This window comes from Papaver somniferum, chromosome 1 (assembly GCF_003573695.1).
Source record: "Papaver somniferum cultivar HN1 chromosome 1, ASM357369v1, whole genome shotgun sequence".
Classification (NCBI taxonomy): domain Eukaryota; kingdom Viridiplantae; phylum Streptophyta; class Magnoliopsida; order Ranunculales; family Papaveraceae; genus Papaver; species Papaver somniferum.
In genome coordinates this window covers 185,759,882-185,774,654 of record NC_039358.1, presented here as the reverse complement: position 1 = coordinate 185,774,654, position 14,773 = coordinate 185,759,882, and the positions used below count along the sequence as shown (strand labels likewise).

Sequence of the window (14,773 nt, the reverse complement as noted above, 5' to 3'; positions counted from 1 at the left end):
AGAACATGCTTAGTTTGCTATTTGACATGAAAAACTTGAGTGAAGATGGTGTATATTTTTGAAATGAATTTTTTCTTTCACTGGATCAATTTTCATTTCAATGAAAACAGAATTTTTAAAAGAGACAGAAATATATATATATATAGTCTGACTGTAAACAAGTTTTCACTCATTTGGTTTAGTGATAATGTTTTTGAGATTGTGTGTGATTGCACTAGACATGTGTATGGTAGCTCAGTATGCTTCTTTGCTACGTGATTGACTATATATATATAAGTATTTTTTTGTAGTGGGGGTGTAATATATTGCTTCCATAGTGGGGGTTTTATATTCAGATTTACCAATCCTAGTATGGAAAATTGGTAAAATATTGAGAAGGTTATGAGGTGTTTCAAACACATCATACGCCTAGAAATACACTATCTAAATGGTTACCGCAATTCTTTAAGGATGTTGGGAAGCTGATTGGACATCCTTTCAGTTGAATCCTTTAAGGGATGAAACGATTCGATCCTCTAATAAATAGAGGAACAGACATATTAATCCAATGTGATAGTACCGCGGCTATTGCATGAATTGAGAACGTACGACAACTACAAGAGTTGATTTTATGAGAATATGGATTATATAGTGTCTGAAAAGAGTTTTCATTATTCCTTTTACGAAAGGATTAATAAGAAGATGTGAATACATCTTAGGGATGAGGTTGATGCCCATTGATATTGAGTCATCTGTGATGGATACCCAACCTAGAAATAGTTCAAAGGGACTAGACGAATTCATAGGTGATATGGAGATGCGAGAATCATGCTTTTGAAGAATTCTTCCCACGACATGATATCCTGAAGGGAGTATAGGGTGAGTTTAGTTTTTAGATTTTAATTTTTAAACTCTTAATGATGTTTATATCTCTATTTAGAGTGGGGTACTTTCAGGAGTACTCTTGATAAACTCACCTATGTGAATGTGAAAGTGTGGTCGCTTTCTATGAGAATATGGGCAGTTCTCTAGATCATTCATTAAACTGGGATACAAGCACAGGGCCGTAATGTGCTGGCTTTAGACTTTACACTAGTATAGTCGTGTGTGTTAAGCAATATTTTTATCTCCTAGAGTTCAAGACTTACGTTCACTTTATGGTAAGATTTTAAGAGAGCCTGTTGACACTACGTAAAGGTTCAAGTTGCAAGACACCTTTGCTTATGCACAACTCTGTACATTCTTGCTCAATGTTTTGAAAAATATAAGTGGGGGATTGTTGGGATTATATGTTTTAAAAACATTATTAATTTCCAATAAATTAGTGTCTCATTTAAATGGTTTTATTGTGACATTTATTCTTCCTTTAAAGAATAAATTAATTTCGTTTTTAATGTCAAAAACCGTTTTTTGTTGAATTGGTTAATGATGCTAATTACCAACTTATTAATGCATTTCATTTAATCTTATTTAATTCTTTGACTATTATAAATCATATTTTGATGAAAATAATTGAGAGAGTAGTTGAAACATTTTTAGTGAGAGAGTTTTTATTTTATGTTTTGGTGTTAAAAAGAACTTGGAGAGTTGTTGAAATCATTTTTTTTGTGAGAGAGTTTTTATTTTATGACTTGGCTTTACAAAATAAAAGATTTTTAGAGAAAGAAAAATAAGTGTGTGAACATCTCTTATTTTTCTAAATGAGTTTCTGAGCAAGAATGAAGTGTAGAAGTTTCACATCCTCTCACCGTGCAAGAGCGATTGTGTAAGAGATTAATCTCGGCAGTATTATCCTGGGGACGACGTGCCATTGAAGAACTGCTTGCACAATTTTGGGAAGAGCCGCGAAACGTCTTAAAGATAGCGACCTAGTCCGCGACTCAGCCATAACGTTGTTTGTTTCGTGTTTGATTTTATTCGTTGTGCAGGCATAATTCGGCAATTGTTCCAAAAATACTTCTCCACCATCGCTGGCTACTCGTATTCTCCGTTTTCTTTCTCAGACCCGAGCACCCAGCGTCCATAACTCACAGACCACGGCATCACCGTCGCCGCCATGCCATTCTTCATCACCAACAGCAAAGCTCGAGTCTCAACTCTATCATTCTTCATCACCGATGAGCAGAAGCATCGTCGGTTTACCGCTGATACAGACTCGAGCTCCATTCATCGATGATAGAAACCGTCAGTCCATCTTCGTCGTTTGTTCTCCATCATGATCATCACTATCACTTCCATTAATGGCATCAGTCCCTTATAATCTCGAACTCTTCCCTCTCTCGCTGCTACATCAAGTTCCCGACAGTCTTCCTCATGCTGTCACTGTCGTGATCATCATCATAATGGCAGTAACCCTTACCGAGATATAGCAGCACTACCATTTCCTATTTTCCACAAAATCCAATCATACTCTATCATCTTGAAATCCCACTGGTCCATACTCTAGCTCGAACCCTTAATTACCATTAACTACCTTCGGTACAACAAAATGAGATTTGCCGGAAAACTCATCGTGTTCTGTTGATGGGAAATAAGATGATGGTGGCAGCCCTGAACTGAATGGACGGGTACCCTTAACACTATTTGAATTTGAACTTCCCCTCAGTAAATGACATGACTTCCTTTAGCAGTTCTTTTGAGACACTCCGTCTCTTAACAGAATCACTACCCCTTAACGTACAGTGGGTGCCAATATCACTTGTCCTGGAAATGACCATTATGCCCTTTTAGTCTTCCAAGTTCTTGTTTGGCTCATAACTTCTTCAAACGAACTCATAATGACTCCATTATTTTGCCATTGACTTCATCTTCCTTTCCTCTACAAAATAATGACTAGAAATCCTCCATTTGAACAAGTTCCACTAGGTCTTTGGACCTTCTTCACTTGTGACTTCACTTTTGTAGCTATTTCCACTTCTTTTGGATGATTCATCTAATAAAAGACATAAACTAGAAAACAATCATAATACAAGGTAATATGCAAGAAATATAACTAAAACCAGTACGAAATTGACACTTTAAACATGTAAATTAAGCACTTATCAAAGCTTCCACATATTTTTTTCTATCATGGCCTTCCTGGACTCGAGCGTGTCCAATTAAACAATCCTTGAATTAGACACTTCAGCTTCATCCCATTGCACTCCACTGGCTGTTGAAATACTTGCAGAAGGGATCTTGATCTCGGCTGGGAGAATAACATCAGCACCATAAACGAGGGAATATCATGAAGTTCCGATTGAGCTTCTTGGTGCAGTTCTGTAGGCCCACAGAGCCATGGGTAGTTGTTCATGCCATGTTCGAGGGTTATCATGAATTGTTCGACTGAGAATCCGGATCAAAGTTTTGTCGGTACTCTCCGCTTGTCCGTTTCCTTGGGGATAGTACGGTGTAGAGAAAATTTGTTTGAAACTGTATTCTTCCAGCAACTCCTCCACATGTTTGTTGGCAAAAGGAGTTCCATTGTCTGTGATGAGATGCTTGGGAATGGAAAATATGCATATGATATATCCCTTGATGAAGGCCGCAATCATGACTCCAGTGGTGCTTCAAAGAGGGATAGCTTCAACCCATTTGGTGAAGTACTCAGTTGTTGTAATGATGTACTCATGTTGCTTCGAGGACGCTGGATTGATTTTTCCAATGATGTCCAGTCCCCAGCTGTAGAAGGGTCATGGACTTCTCACAGAATGTAATGAGAGACAATGAGTGTGAATGAGGTTACCGTGAACTTGACATTGATGACATCTCTGTACGTAGGCAGCTGCATTTTCTTCCATGGTCGGCCAATAATATTTCTCATGGATTTGGAGAAATAATTTATTCTTTCCTTGGTGTTCTCCTTCGTGCGTCTCTTTCAAGATTGTTGGAATCTCATGCCCGGCCAAGCATCTCTGCAGGTTCCCACCAAAGCTTTTACCATACAAAATCCCTTCCAGGTAGATGAACCGCTTGGGCCTCTGGGTGAGTTTGACTGCTTCTTTCTTCTCTGACGGTAAAGTATTGTCACGAAAGTATTTGATGTAAGGTTCTCTCCAGTCCCCAGTGTGGTGGATTGTTAGAACCTCCAAATGATGAGGTGGTGTCTGACAATTGGGACAAGACCCTTGTAACATTCTCGATTGAGCCTCCATGGAGGGCCAATAGTCACGAAACTAGGGTTTGTCCGCATATTTACTCATGTATGCGCCTGAGTTGCTCGCTCACTTCCTCGTCTCCAAGGCATCGTGACAAGAATCCATCTGGATTGCGGTAATATAATGCTCCATGTAACAGAAAAAAGTTTTTCAACTCCTTCAGGCTAGTTTTCCCTTCTATAAGAGAACTGCTCAATTCATGAATGATGGGCGCTCGCCAGTCGTTCGCTTGAGCGTCTTCAACTTGAGAAAGCCATGTAGATGATACAGAACGTCTTTCTACAGTGATGGATTTCTCTGACCCCTCAAATTATAGTTTGGATGCAAGAGTCGCTAGACAGTCAGCATGTCTGTTGTTGGTACGACCGGTATGGGAAATAGTTGCATCAGAAAAATGAGCTAGTAGCCGTTGTGATTTGGCCCTGAATGGAGCAAGTATTACTTCTTTGAGAGAGTACACACCATTCATTTTATTGACCAGCAACTTTGAGTCTCCTCTTATCTCCAGGCGCATTGATCCTGCTTGCTTGGCGAAGGATAACCCCAGGAGGAAGGCTTCATATTCTGTTGAATTGTTAGTGCAGTGGAAATCCAGCTTGAATGAATGTGAGAAGAATTCACCGGACGGATATACTAGTACAACGCCTGCGCCACCAGTATCATTGCTCGGAGTGGCGGATCCATCAACGTACAATAGCCATGTTTCTTCTTGAATGATAGAGATTTCCGGAAACTCACCGGGCACGTCTTCATGCAACACTGTGACGTCCTCTCTAGGAAAGGAAACAAGTAAATATGCAACTGCTGGCCCTTTGATCGCTTTAGGTGGGACACATGCTATGTCAAACGCAGACATCCGAATTAGCCACTTTGCCGGTCTTCCAATCAGAGCAGTTTTCGACAGTAAGAATTTTATGGGATCAGCTCTGGACACAAGCACAACTCTATTTTCTAGTAGATAGTGCCTAAATTTCTGGATCGCATGAACCAATGCTATACACGCTCTTTCGGCTTTTCGGTATCGGAGTTGAGCGTCTCTCATCGTACGGCTGAAGTAATAAATTGGACGTTCGATGCCTTCTTCGTCTTCTTGAGCGAGATACGCTCCGATAGCGACGTCACTGGAAGCTGTGTAAAGTATTAGTGGCCTTACTTTCACCGGAGATTTCATGATAGCAGGTGATAATAGTATTTGGTGTATTTTCTGGAACGCATCTTGTTGAACGGTCGTACATGTAAAACTTGCTCCTTTCTTCAGCAGAGGAGTGAACGAAGCAATAAGTTGAGCTAACCCAGGAATGAAACGCCGAATATAATTTACCTTGCCCATAAAGCTCTAGAGATCTTTCGCAGTACGTGGAGGAGGCATGGTAGTGATGGCTTTCGTCTTTTCTGGGTCAACCTTTATTCCTTCTGCGATGACTAGGTATCCCAAAATTTTTCCAGAAGAAACACCAAAAACGCACTTCAGAGGATTCATATTTAGCTTGTATTCTCTGCATCTTTCGAAGACTTGTATTAGAATGTCTAGTTGGGATGCTCGAGTCTTCGATTTAACCACTATATCATCAACATAGTCTTCCACTTGCTTGTGTATCATGTCGTGGAATATTGCAATCATGGCTCATTAATAAGTGAATCATGCATTCTTCAGGCCGAAAGGCATCACTGTGTAGTTAAAATTTCCAAAGGGGGTCCGGAACGCGGTCTTGTTAGCATCATGTTCGTACATCTTGATTTGGTTGTATCCATTGTAACCATCCATGAATGAGAACATGTCGTGACCACTGGTTGCATCGACGAGCATATCAATGCTGGGCAAGGGAAATCGCCCTTCGAGGAAACATTTGTTCAGGTTCCTGAAGTCCACACAACATCGGATTTGACCATTTTTCTTTTTGACTGGGACGATGTTCGCCATCCATGTTGGATGTTGAATGGGTCTGATGAATCCTGCTATTAGTAGTTTCTGGATCTCGACTTTGATTTGCTCTTCAACATCGTGTCTGAACTTCCTGGGCGGTTGCTTGACAAGTTTGGAACCGGGAGTAATGTGCAAATAATTTGTCATCTAGACCAGGCAACTCTTCGTACGCCCATGATAGACACATTTTTGTGTCTAATTTGTCTCGATTCTATATATTGATAGTGCTCATTTTTGTACTTATTATGGTGTTTTATGCGTGTGTAGGTATTTTTGGCCAATAAACATTTTTGGAAAAATCGGCTCGAAAATTTGGTAAAAGCGCCCAGAGGACACATGTTATTCGGACTCTCACTATGGATAAGGGGTATCCAAATTACTAAGGGTCACCCCCAGGACAACCCCAAGGCGGCTGTTATCGCTACCCCTACTCTAGATAGGGGGCGACCCTTCTTCTTCACGATTTTGGCGGGAAAACTGAATTCAAATTTCAGTTTTGCAGCGGAACTTCCTGGCGAGATTCTCATCGAGTTTTAGGTGGAATTCGTGTTAGCTATGGATTGGGATTACTCTATTTTGGTCAAACAGGGAAGGTATGAGCTGTAGAATCGAAAAAACAGGGACATAGATCGAGTTTATACAAAACAGAGGCTTGGAGTTTCACGGGTTTATTGAGATTTCATGGATCGGATTTGGAGTGATTCAACTGCATATTTTTGTTGGGATGGACTTCTTAGAGCATAAAAGGGATGATACGTGTGTTTGTGTCAATTAGATTGGGTTTAATCATCTGGTAGGAGCGAAACAGGGAGAGAAAAGTTACGGGTTTCTGCTAAGATAAATTTGGAAGATTTGTGGAAGATAAGTCCTGATATGATTCGTATCTATCAAATATAGAAGTTGGAGTAAATTTGGAAGGATTTTACAGCCTATAACCGCGTAAGAAGTTTCGCAGAGAAGAAAATCCCGTGACTTGCTTCCGAAGAAAAAGAGAGATATTTTTGCAAAGATTTCTTGAGGTTCAATCGACCTGTGGGTTATAAAAGGAGTTTGGATAGGTCATATAAGGGGTACGTAAGCCTTGGGGTAGTTGCAGAGAAGTTTAGGAGGTTGCAGAGACGATTTCACAATTAACGGGCGAGAGGAAGAAGAAGAACACAGAATAGCAGTAAGAGACAGTCGCAGAAAACGTGGCCTATTCTTTCAAATTCAATAACCTTTGCCACAACTTCTGTAACAATTATTCAGGTTTCGCAACAGTTATGTGTTAAGGTTTCTCTGTAGCAGTGGTTCTGTAACTATTATATTTGTTACAAAACACGCTGCTTTATACCCTTTTCATCCTTTTAATCAACTTCTGGGCTATAAACATGTATTTTGAGCAAGTGATTAATATGAGGAGCTAAACCCCATTGCTGAGGCGACGGAGGAAGCCATTTTTCGAATTATTATGTGGTAATTTATATTTTTAATTATTTTTGTAATTTCTTATATGATTTTGTGCCTTGAATAGAAATAGTTTTAAGGATTATAATTGAATAGTTGTGATGTCTTTTGGTAGAGCATGTTTAACCTAGAGTTCTTGATGTTCTATGCTTCGGATTTACAATTGTTACTTTGAAAATCTACTTTTGCACATATTAGAATCACTTTAAACGAAAAATAATTGCACGAATATTTATTAGATTAAATCACATAAAAATTGGAGATTGGTGGAATCTTGACCCTCAGTGTTTCTAAAACTTTGATACAACTTCTTTTGAGCTTTATAGTTTTATTTGATTCTAAAACGAATCATCACAAGTCTGAGTGAACTATACTTTTCTTACCACTTTACAAACAACAATTAAAATTACATCAATTTTTGGCGCCGCCGACGCGGACTTGTCTTTAAGTTTAGGTTTTAGATTTTTTGTTTTTAGTCTTTGTTTAATTTAATTAGAATTTTTTTTTAGTTTTTTTAATTTCTAGATTTTACTTTGGTATTTTTTTTGTTTTTGGTGTGCAGGGTTGACTCGAAGCTAAAGTTGGAAACTTAGACTTGCTTGCCATAAAAGGAGAAAGCCGGAGATTTTATTTTTAAGGACGCTTATTTATACGTTTCTTTATTTCCTTTTGGACTTGTAATTTTCTTTTATTTCGTTGTTTGTTATTATTTTATTTATTAAAAAAAAACACACTTGCACACACCAATTGCATTTTCGCCCGACACCGATTTTAGGAAAACAAGTGGTTTAGTACAGTGAACCCTATGGGCGTTATCATCCGAAACACCACAAACCTCAGCCTCGTACCTTTGGGTATATTTTGCTGTGGTAACCCAAGCCTACCTAAATTAGTTAGCCCAACATTTGCATGTGCACAGTTTTTGGTTGAATTCTTGTATGCCTGAACGTAAAATAGACGCTCTAGGTCGGTTTGTTAGAGAAAAACCTAGTGTTCCATTTTAGTAAACAAGAATCTTGATTACCTTAATCTAGAGACCTCTGATTTTGGAAAGTCTAGTTTTGAACATCCCTGTTTTACTGAGGAGAGAATCCCTATTACTCAGGTAGAGCCAGAAATGGAGAATTTGAAAGCCTTGTTGAATCCTACTAGGACTACTCATCCCTCGGGTATCAGGTTAGCTGAAACAGAAGCAAATTATAAACTTAAACCGGGGACCCTACAGATGCTCCCAATCTTTCTAGGGAAAGAAAATGAAAACCCCTATTTCCATGTTAGGGACTTTGAGGGAATTTGTAGTACCCTAAAAATTAGAAACCTTGATGATGATGCTTTGAAACTTAGGTTATTCCCTTTTTCCCTGAAAGATAAAGCCAAATCGTGGTTATATAGTTTGGCTTCTGGTTCAATCGAAACATATGAACAACTTACATCTGCCTTTTTGAGCAAGTTTTTCGCTAGGCACAAAACATCGTCTATTAGGACGCAAATCTGCACGTTTTCTCAACAGGAGGGAGAATCTTTGTATAGGTATTTGGAAAGGTTCAATGGTATATTAACCCAATGTCCTCATCATGGTTTAGAAAAGGTTAGGCTAGTTCAGATCCTTTATGAGGGTTTAGATTATTCGACAACAACCATGGTTGAGTCTCTATGCACTGGTGGGTTTGAAAACCAAACTGTCGATGCAGCGATGGAATTTTTGAATGAAATCGCCGAAAAGACCCACCAATCGGAAAATAGTAGGGAACCCAAGAAAAAAATTCTTTTAGGCAGAGGGAACGTTAATAAGGTAGAAGGAGGCTTTGAATCGGATGCCAAAATTGCAGCAATAGCTAAAAGGTTAGAAGTTATAGAATTGGGCCACACTAGTGTTAGAGTAGAGCCTTTTTGGGAAGGCCAGACTATTGAAGAGCCAGCCAATGCTCTTTATAATAATAACACTCGATTTGATAACCGTCAGAAATTTGACCCATATTCAGAAACCTATAATCCTGGTTGGAGAAACCATCCGAACCTCTCATGGTCTAAGGACCAGAATCAAGGTCAGTTTAGTAATTCGAATTCTCCCACAGGTTTTGGATATACTAAGAATCCTTTAGGACCAACTCAGTTTCAGAATCATTCCGATAAGAAAATTTAAGTCTGGAGGAATCTCTTACCGTTTTAACCCAACAAACTACATCATTTCATCAATCGATGATACATGGTTTAGAAGAAAATAAAAAGCTGGTCCATGCTAACTCGCAGGTTATTTCCGTGTTAAAAACCCAGGTTGGTTTAATAAGAGTAAAAGGTAGGTTTCCTAGTCAAACACAACCAAACCCTAGAGGAGTTCATGAAGCAGGTGCAAAACCATCACATCAGTTGAATTCAATTAGAACCCTTAGGAGTGGTAGAGTAGTAGACAATCAGGTAACCATGCCCGATAGTGAGCATACTATAGTTCACCCCTCAGGGCCATCCATAGCTGAGGAGACTGATAAAGTTTCTGAGGATGCCAATTCGGTTCCTGAGAGGCCCTATTTTATTCCTAGAGCCCCATTTCCACAGCTATTAGTACCAACAAAGAGTGGATCCAACTTTAATGACATAATGGAGGTTTTTAAGAAAGTTACCATAAACCTTCCATTGTTAGAAGAAATTAGGCAACTGCCGGCTTATGCCAAGTTCCTCAATGATATGTGTACGCGAAAGTGAAAGCTTAGTGTCCCTAAAAAAGCTTTTTTAGCTAGTCATGTAAGTTCGATCATTCAGAACCCCACAACTCCTAAGTATAAAGACCCAGGTGCCGACCATTGCTTGCATGATAGGAAAACATCGGGTAGAAAGAGCTTTACTGGACTTAGGATCTAGTGTAAACTACTTCCGTACCATGTGTACTTAAATCTAGGACTTGGTGAATTGAAACCTACCAAGATAACACTGCAGTTAGCTGATAGGTCTGTTAAAATTCCACGTGGTATGATAGAAGATGTTCTAATTGAGGTTGACAAGTTTATTTATCTTGTGGATTTCGTGGTCTTAGATACCCAACCTGTCCTTGACCCAGAGAATTAGATACATGTGATTTTAGGTCGCCCATTTTTAGCTACGTCTAATGCGATCATAAACTGTCGAAATGGTATAATGAATCTATCTTTTGGTAATATGACTATTGAGTTGAATATTTTTAATGTCAATAAGCTACATTCTGAGCTAGATAACACGTGCATTGAAGAGGTGAACATGATAGGAACCTTAATTCAGGAGTTATTAACAAACATCATAACGGAAGATCCATTAGAGAGTTATCTAGCCCACTTTAGCATGGATTTCGACGAAGATAGCAACATTGAACAAGTAAATGATTTGTTGGATTCTATTCCTGTGTTAGATATTGATAAATGGAAAGCTAGGTTCGAACCATTACTAGATTCCAGATCTACCTTAACCCCTTATTCAAAAGAGCTTGAAGAGCCTCCTAAGTTGGACCCTAATTATGCATTTTTAGGCCCATCTGAGACTTTGCCTGTGATTATAGCTTCCGATCAGGACAGTAAGCCAGAGATCGTGCTTCAAGATAATAAGCAAACTTTAAGGTTGACCTTAGAGGATACGAAACATATAAGTCCTACAGTTTGTATGCCTCAAATGCATTTAGAGGATGAACCACCTGATTACAACTTAGAGAAAGCAATTGACCGTTTTCAGGAACATGATAGTCTAGAAATTAGGAATATTGTGACTAGTCTATATAGAGACACCCAAAATTCTAAGTTTGGGGGTAGTGATCGTCAAGTTTTCCCATTAGAAGTCCCTAACTTGGGACTCGATCCTAGTGTGCCAAAGGTATTACTTGAGTCTCTTCCGACTCCACAACCCGATTCTCCAGACACTATCCAGAAGGAAATCCAGGAATTAGAAACCCAGAGTTCGGAAGAATCTGTTTATCGAGACATTCATATGAAACCCAAGTGGGCGCCGCAGATAAACCCAGTTGTCCTGAATGAAGTTTTGGATCAGGTTTTGCTATATTTGTTTATTTATCTAATCTGGTGCATTTGTCTCATAGTTGTGGCAGTTTTATTTGGTTTTGTTGACCCACAATTGTTTCGACTATTGATATATGATTTGAAAAGATAATTAGCCATTTATGGGTATTTGACGTCTGGATGAAGACTTTAAACTTAGCACTTCGTGGGAGGTAACCCATGCTCATTCAACACGATAATATCTTTCCTTAACTCTTTTGCTTCAAATGGTAATAGTTTCTCCTTGTTCATGCTTTTAATTTTATCTTTAGAACATTGAGGACAATGTTAGATTTAAGTTTGGGAGTGGGGAAGAAACTTTTTGTTAGCTTTTTGTTACAATAAATAAACTCTGGAGCCTAGAAATTTATGCTTATTAAGGATGACACTAACCAATCTAAGTGGATGGAAGCATCTTGGATGTAGGAGTTGAGGAACCAATCTGAGTAGATGGAAACATCTAAAGAGTCTATTCATAAAAGCACAGAGCTCAGGTGTTAGAAATAACATGGTAGTTTCGCCATATCTCGTTGAGTCCTTTTTACTTCTGTTTTTATTTTGTTTTCTTTTTAAAATATATGTTTCTCTAAGTGATTAGGTGGGATCTCACGAATCAAGTTGTTACCACTGCTAGGGTGAAATAGAGTGATTGAGATACCAAAAAAAAACAATGATTAATAAGTTTGGATTGGAGCTCAGCTTGTTGCGAGACTCCCTTCCAATTCTTGTAAACTCCTTTCTGTTGATGATGATTAATAAGTTTTAAGTTTTTCCAAAAAAAAAAAAATTAAAAAAAAAAGAAAAAAAGAAATTGAGACCAGACCACCAGACCAACCGGAATAAATTCAATAAAGTCGACCACTGGTACCCTTGTATATGCCAGTTGTGTTGACCTAGAGTTAGGATTATCGACCATTGGTTCCCTTGTATATGCCAGTTGTGTTGATATTAGTCAAACCAGTATCTTAGTCCATTAGGATAGGTTCATTTTGGCAGTGGCCTTCAGACAGATATGAGAAACATCGTTCACCTAGTCAACATCAAAACCATCTATGTTTTTCTCTATATCCATCTCTTAATCTATCCATGTGATTTGTTGACTCCGGATATTGATGTCCATAGTGCGACTATCTGAGTAGAGTTCTGTCACTTATATATGAATTTTAGTATGCTTTAGTGCAAACTCGTGTACAACAATTGGAATTTCGCATCAGGGTACTTCCTCCTGTAGTCAATAAGTATGCTAACCAAGGAGATTCTTTAGTGCCTTCCAAGGTTCTGTGTAGATAGCTAGGGTCTGGAGTAAAAGTTTTGTGGGTACACCTCTTGTAAACCCTCCCGAGACTATAACTCGGCCAACTAGGGCCACCTAGGGGTTCAAAGGCTTGTTGCACATGCTAAGTGCAATCGCGATGCCTGCGACAGTGAGTTAGGATTTTATTTTCTATTTTAGATTTTCTCGAGGACTAGCAAATAATAAGTTTGGGGGTATTTGATAGACACATTTTTGTGTCTAATTTGTCTCGATTCTATATATTGATAGTGCTCATTTTTGTACTTATTATGGTGTTTTATGCGTGTGTAGGTATTTTTTGCCAATAAACATTTTTGGAAAAATCGGCTCGAAAAGTTGGTAAAAGTGTCCGGAGGACACCTACTATTCGGACTCTCACTGTGGATAAGGGGTATTCAAATTACTAAGGGGCACCCCAGAACACCCCCAAGGAAGCTGTTATCGCTACCCCTACTCTGGATAGGGGGCGACCCTTCTTCTTCACGATTTTGGCGGGAAAACTGAATTCAAATTTCAGTTTTGCAGCGGAACTTCCTAGCGAGATTCTCATCGAGTTTTAGGCGGAATTCGTGTTATCTGTGGATTGGGATTACTCTGTTTTGGTCAAACAGGGAAGGTATGAGTTGTAGAATCGAAAAAACAGGGACAAAGATCGAGTTTATACAAAACAGAGGCTTGGAGTTTCACGGGTTTATTGAGATTTCATGGATCAGATTTGGAGTGATTCAACTGCATATTTTTGTTGGGCTGGACTTCTTAGAGCATAACATGGATGATACGTGTATTTGTGTCGATTCGATTGGGCTTAATCATCTAGTAGGAGCGAAACAGGGAGAGAAAAGTTACGGGTTTCTGCTGGGATAAATTTGGAAGATTTGTGGAAGATAAGTCCTGATATGATTCATATCTATCAAATATAGAAGTTGGAGTAAATTTGGAAGGATTTTACAACCTATAACCGCGTAAGAAGTTTCGCAGAGAAGAAAATCATGGGACTTGCTTCCGAAGAAAAAGAGAGATATTTTTGCAAAGATTTCTTGAGGTCCAATCGACCTGTGGGCTATAAAAAGAGTCGGGATAGGTCATAGAAGGGGTACGTAAGCCCTGGGGTGGTTTCAGAGAAGTTTAGGAGGTTACAGAGACGACTTCACAATTCACAGGCGAGAGGAAGAAGAAGAACAGAGAACAACAGTAAGAGACAGTCACAGAAAACGTGGCCTATTCTTTCAAATTCAATAACCTTTGTCACAACTTCTGTAACAATTATTCAGGGTTCGCAACAGTTCTGTGTTAAGGTTTCTCTGTAACAATGGTTCTGTAAAATTATATTTGTTACAAAACACGCTGCTTTATACCTTTTCATCCTTTTAATCAACTTCTGGGCTATAAGCATGTATTTTGAGCAAGTGATTAATATGAGGATCTAAACCCCATTGCTGAGATGACGGAGGAAGCCATTCTTCCGATTGTTATGTGGTAATTTCTATTTTTAATTATTTTTGCAATTTCTTATATGATTTGGTGCCTTGAATAGAAATAGTTTTAAGGATTATAATTGAATAGTTGTGATGTATTTTGATAGAGCATGCTTAACCCAGAGTTCTTGATGTTCTATGCTTCGGATTTACAATTGTTACTTTGAAAATCTACTTTTGCACATATTAGAATCACTTTAAACGTAAAAGAATTGCACGAATATTGATTAGATTAAATCACATAAAAATTGGAGATTGGTGGAATCTTGGCCCTCAGTGTTTCTAAAACTTTGATAAAACTTCTTTTGAGCTTTCTAGTTTTATTTAAGTCTAAAACGAATCATCACAAGTCTGAGTGAACGATACTTTTCTTACCACTTTACAAACAACAATTAAAATTACATCAGCCCAAACGAAGATATCTTGATACTCTTTCAAAAGACTTATCAATCCTTCTCGTTCCTCTGATGAGAGAGCGGAACTGATTAATATTGGTCTTGGATTCA

At 38.6% G+C, this 14,773-nt stretch overlaps 1 pseudogene; it reads right to left on the bottom strand.

Moving 5' to 3' along the window:
• Positions 1–8,966: 8,966 nt before the first annotated feature.
• Positions 8,967–9,066, bottom strand: LOC113341492 (annotated as a pseudogene).
• Between the last annotated feature and the right edge of the window lie 5,707 nt (positions 9,067–14,773).